The following is a 6000-nucleotide window of genomic DNA, read 5'->3' as shown; positions in this document are numbered from 1 at the left end:
GATCTCAGCTCACTGCAAGCTCCGCCTCCCGGGTTTACGCCATTCTCCTGCCTCAGCCTCCCGAGTAGCTGGGACTACAGGCGCCCACCACCTCGCCCGGCTAGTTTTTTTTTGTATTTTTTAGTAGAGACGGGGTTTCACCGTGTTAGCCAGGATGGTCTCGATCTCCTGACCTCGTGATCCGCCCGTCTCGGCCTCCCAAAGTGCTGGGATTACAGGCTTGAGCCACCGCGCCCGGCCGGGAGCTGAGACTCTTAACGGGTGGGATAAAGGTGGTGATGGGCTGCTATCACACACCTGTCCTCTTCCTCCGTCTCTCCCACCTCATTTGGAGCAGTGAGAGATGGGGGAAAACCATGTCTACATATTTGACTACATATGATGGATCTCCCTGGGGTGCCACAACTGCCATCCCTGCTCATTGCCCAAGGGCGTCAAGTGGCTGGATGGTGACACCTTCATGTCCTACAAGGGGCTCACATCTGAGGAGAGACCCTGGCAAAGGTGGGTTTTGGAGGGACCTAACTGTGCTTTCAGGCTGCCATGCAGTGGGTGGCCTCACACGCACACCTGTGGGGCCTGTGCTGCTTTGTGCCTGCAACTCCTAGCTCAGCTTCCTGCCACAGTCTACCTTCAGGTCTGCAGGTGCGCTGGGGCTCCATCTCCCTACTTCTTAGGAATCAGAATCTCTCGTGGCATGTGCCTAACTTTGAGGGGAGCATGCCTTCATGCCCCACTCCATTGGGCAGGGCCTCACCAAGCCACCTCTTCTCAAGTCTACTTTTCTCTAGTTCAGGGGCTCAGCGCCAGTATAGCAAATCTACCAGCTAATCAGGTGCAGAGCAGGAATCAAAATCCAGTCCCACTTTTTTGATGGCACTCAACTTTTTGGAATAGTTCTCTTGGGGATCTCCCCTCACCCTGGTAGAGTGAGGAAGAAATAAACTCTTTTCATGAACCAAACACAAAGGCCCAAAGATGACCCATGAGCTCTCCTCATATGTGGAGTGGTTGCTCACTGGGGTGGGGGTGCGGGTGGGGCCAGTTCCTAGGGAACATCCCTCTCAGTGGGCTTGTGGCTGGTGCTCAGCATGTTCTGCCTTCAGCCTCAGCCTCTGCTGAAGATCTTGAACAAGAGGAAAGATACTGTGTGGCATCTGACACCATGTTTTCTAAAAGAACTTCTGAAAACCAAAGAAAAAAGACAATAGAAAATTGAACAAACAATATAAACAGGAAATTCAAAGCCTCAGGACACCAAATAGTCAAGACCCATAGGAGAGCCCATCCTCACTAACAATAAGGGGCGTGTCATTCCACAATAGTTACCGCTTTATATCTTGCAGATTAGCAAAGTTTAAAGGGCCTGGCAATGTTGGTGAGGTCATGGGGCAGTCGGGATGCTTCTCTGTTGAACTTACAGCACATTGGTAAAATCACCGTGGAGAGCATTTAGCCAGCACATTGGTGAAATCACCGTGGAGAGCATTTAGCCATAGCTCATAGCTGTCCTAGGTACATAGCCTGAAGAAGCTCTCATTCATGCAAACAAAGGTGTGTGCATTAAAATATTTATTGATGTGTTATTTGTAACTGCGGAAATTTGGAAGCAGACTAAATATGTCCATGGATAGGAGTACAGAGAAGCTGTGTACCTGCCCCAAATCCACTATTATCTGCAGCTTAAAAAGAATGAACTTCAACTGCATGTATGAACATGGGTAAACTTCAAAGCCATGTGGATAAAAAAGTTTCAGAATAATATGCACAATATTTATATTAGTTACATATAGCAAAATATAACACACAAAACAGAATCTAAGATTGTCTCACAAGGTTACCTGTGAATTTATCATAATCTTATTCACTTCCAGCTTTAATGCAGGATGCTTTTGTTACCTTATTCTGGGCTCAAGCTTTTGGGAACAGCTTGTGTCTGAAACACCAAAGGCCATTGATTCTATGTCCCGAATAAAAGCCTGCTATTGGCTTGAATGACAATAGCAGACTTTTATTATTGATAAAAAATAATAAGATTGATGCCTATTACTTGATACTGTGTCTCAGTTAGACCTGGCTTTCTATATAGGCAGTTACCTACCCAGTAACATTTTAGAGATGCTGGAAAACTGTGCTGCTCTAAAACATCGCTGGTGGAGACCAGTCTACTACTACATACATTTCTAGAATTAAATTTTTAAAATATTTAACATATGCAATCGGCAAGTGTTTTATTAATGTCTCCAACAGCATCATTCACACACTTGCAAGGGTACATTTCTTTGATTGCATTTCAATTTGATGGCTGAGATGGAAAGGAGACAAAATGGAAGCTTTGTTATAGGAAAGGAGTACAGAATTGACATTTAGTGTGGGCTGCTGTGGGGAGAAGGCATAAGTGGGTACCACTCTGGGGATGGTGTTACAATGTTCTTTGGACAAAAGGACAAGGCAGGACAACGTTGAATGAATGCAGGTGTTTTGTCTAAACATACAAACAAGTCACAGCAAACTACACTCGGCATCATGAAATGGTGCTGCTGACCACTATAGGGGTTCATGTTTTGTTGAGCATTTAGTATGTGCCAGGCACTGGCTGTACAAGCCTTTGCACGAATCTTTTTGCACATGCATATATCAGGCTTCAGAGAGTTTTGATTGCTTTCCCTAGTACCCCACAGTATTTGAACCCAGGGCTGGCTGACTCCAAAATTCAATCAGCCATAATGCCGCTAACTGACAGTTTCCCTCCTACCCTATAGTTTACTCCTGGAGAATGTCTAAGTTTGTAATAGATTACACTTTGGGTGTGAGCAGTACATTTTCTCACCCTTCCTTTGATTCCACTAGAAAGCTTCTTATGTGCATTTGACTCCTGTGAGTCCATGCCCAGGCTTGGTCAACCCTGACATGGTATGACTTGCACAGTTTGCAGGCAGCTTTGTAACACAGGATAGATGAACCTAAATCCTCTGAGATTCTTTATGGCTGGATTAGATGGGAAAATTTGTCTCTCTCGCGCCTTCTCCTACTCTGTCTCTGAAATGTGGGTATAGCTTTGCTGGTAGCAGTCTTTCCTTCCACAAGGATAGAATTTGTCAGCGTTAAGAATGAATCATGTCAGAAGTGAAGAGTCAGAGATAAGCAGAATCAGGGAAGGAAAGAGAGACCAAGAGAGATCTGTGACATTGTTTGAGTCCCTGGATCCTGTCATGCCTGCATTCCTTGGAACTCTGAAGTTCAGGAGTTAAATATTTCTCATTTCTGCTTAAATTCGGTTTCTGTTTTTCACAGTGGAAAGAATCCTAACAAATACAAGCCTCAATATGTTAGTCTTTTCCTGCAGACTTCTTTCTGATTGATATCACCATAGCAATGTGAATTTTTCTATGAAATCATGTAAGTTTTTCTCCTTGGAAAAGAGATAAAAAAGTCATACTAGGCTTGGGGTTCCTACCATGAGTGTGTTTTGGTATAAATAATACAATGACTCAAAAGTAACTTCAAAAAAATTTATTTCTCTGGGCAGTGCACACTTTGGGCATGAAATTCGGGGCCTCAGTCCACCGCTGGGATGCCACTGGTGGCGATCATCTTCTCCCAGGCTCCACATCTGAGCCTTGTACAGAGCGATGTCATTGCAGACCCTGCCGTGGTTCAGCCTGCGATGCGGGCATTCTGGGTTGAGCGAGGGCTCTGAGTCCCATGCAGTTTCCTGGTTTTCAGTCTGCGTCTGGGTCCTACTTCCTTGGTCCCTGGGCAGCGTGGTGAATGAGATTCCGACACCTGGCGTCTCCAGGCTCCTCCAGGTTACCATGCCAAGACATGGGCTTCCTGGTGATCTGTGGACCTGTGGAGGGGTTCACGGTGATGCTGCGCATAGACGTTCCGGGCTGGTAGCTTTTTGAGGGTACAGCTCCTGCAAGATCTTGGTCTGAATGGACCTCAAACTGGTCACGCGCTCCCCCTGGGGTGTCCGCCATGCCTTGGCGTGGCTCGACCACCGCGTCGGGCTCCAAGCGCTCTCTGCTCCCTCGTGCCTAATCCCCCTGGCCCCGGGCTTCCGGCCGTCTCCAGGCAAACGGCGTCCACGCGTCTCCAGGCAACAGCGCTCCCACAGCCCCAGCTACCTGCGATCCAGCCCTTACCCCTCCAGGAAGGGCTTCCCGTCACGGGACAGACCCGGAGGTCAAATGGGCAGGTGGGTGAGGCCTCACCTTGGCCCAGTCCGTTTCCCTCCAAGCGAGCAGAGGCTCCTGCTCCTCGTGCTCTCGCCTTCTCCGTCTCGGGCCAAGTGCTCCGGTGGTTCCAGACAAGGCCACGGGGAAGCCAGTTCAATGCAGAGGCGGCCCCCGGCTGCTGAGCAGGCAGCGGGGGCCGAGGGTGGGTCTGCCTGCGTCCCCGTGTCCACAGCCAGGCCGTGGGGGACCCGAGGTCCGCTCCTTCGCTGCCGGAGGCCACTGTCCCTGCGGGCCTCTCCGTGGGTTCGTGGATCGTCAGGGCGCGTGGGGGCCGGGCAGCCCGCCGGCTGCAGGCAGGCTCTAGAAGCAGGGGCCTGGGCGGGGGCGTGGGGGATAGGGAGGATGTAGTGGAAGTTGGGGCCTCCAACGGACATGCGGTCGCAGACGCAGCCCCCGATGAAATTCACGGCACGAAGAGCTCGGCAGGGCATGCCCACGACGGGGTAGTGGACCGGGCACGAACTGGTTCAGAGACGGGTAGCCAGATGGGCAGAAGGACGAGTAGGTCGGGATGGAAACAGGAGCGTAGTGTGCTGGTCCAGAAACGGAGGCGGATGGGAGGAAAGAAGAGCCCACGCCAAGGCGCTTCGGATGGCCGCGAGCGGGCGCCGGCGGGGGCGGAGATGCGGGGCATTCCGAGTCAGTTTCAGCGAGTGACAGCGCTCTCTCGTCTGAACGGCCGGAGTGCGCGGCAAGTGCGGGGCCTGCGCGGCTTTTATCTCCTCCGGGCGTTCTAGGGCGGAACGCGCTTTGTGACCCGCGCCCTATCCGAAGCCAGGAGCGCCCTTCCAATCGGCACAGGGCCCCCATCTCCGGGTTTAGGACCACGCAGGGGAAATGCAAGACAGAGGCAATGGGGCGACGTAGCAGTCCCTGTTCTTATACCCCGTAGTTTTGCCCTCAGTAGGCAAAGGCTGATCGGAGGGCTAGGATACGGTTAGGGGCCGGGGGCCTGGGAGAGTGGCTCTGAGCAGGAACTGGGAAAAGGGGACGAAGTCAGTGCTCCAGGCGCGTTCCCTTACACAAGCCCTTCAGTCCTTCACAACACTGAGGGAACATGTGCAATTAGACATGCTACGTCCATTTTACCCATGGGACACGGAGGACCAGAGTGGGAACCTCCATAGGCTGGTGGTGGGTGACAAAGTAGATGGGGCTTGAACTTGGGGCAGGAGGGGGCAGGTAGGAGGGAACGCAAAACTGCCCCAATCGCGCACCTGCGGCCTTGCCTCTGCTGCATGTCTGGACGAGATCCTGCAGGGGGCGCGTCAGAGCAGACCTGGGCGTTTCCTAGCTTACTCTTGACCCCCGTGTTCCTAGGTTTGATGCTTTACTCTTTAAAATACATTTTTAAAATCTTTAAATATTGATTTCATTTTAGATTCGTGGGTACATGTGCATTTTTGTTACATAGATATATTGCATAACGGTGAGGATTTGGCTTCTAGTATACCTATCACCAAAACATGAACATTGTACCCAACAGGTATTTTTTATCCCTCACTACCATCCCACCCTCCTCCATTTTGGAGTCCCCAATGTCTGTTACTTCCATCTTTATGTCCATATGTACTCATTGTGTAGCTCCCACTTTTAAGTGAGAACATGCAGTATTCTACTTTCTGTTTCTGAGTTATTTTACTTAGTATAATGGCCTCCAGATCCATCCATGTTGCTTCAAAGGACGTGATTTCATTCTTTTTTATGGCTATATAGTATTCCTTGCCATATTTTCTTTATCCAATCAACTGGATGGACA

This window comes from Rhinopithecus bieti, unplaced genomic scaffold (genome assembly GCF_001698545.2).
Source record: "Rhinopithecus bieti isolate Rb0 unplaced genomic scaffold, ASM169854v2 scaffold_76666, whole genome shotgun sequence".
Taxonomy (NCBI): Eukaryota; Metazoa; Chordata; class Mammalia; order Primates; family Cercopithecidae; genus Rhinopithecus; species Rhinopithecus bieti.
The sequence above is the reverse complement of the archived record's forward strand: the minus strand, read 5'-3'. Positions refer to the sequence as shown.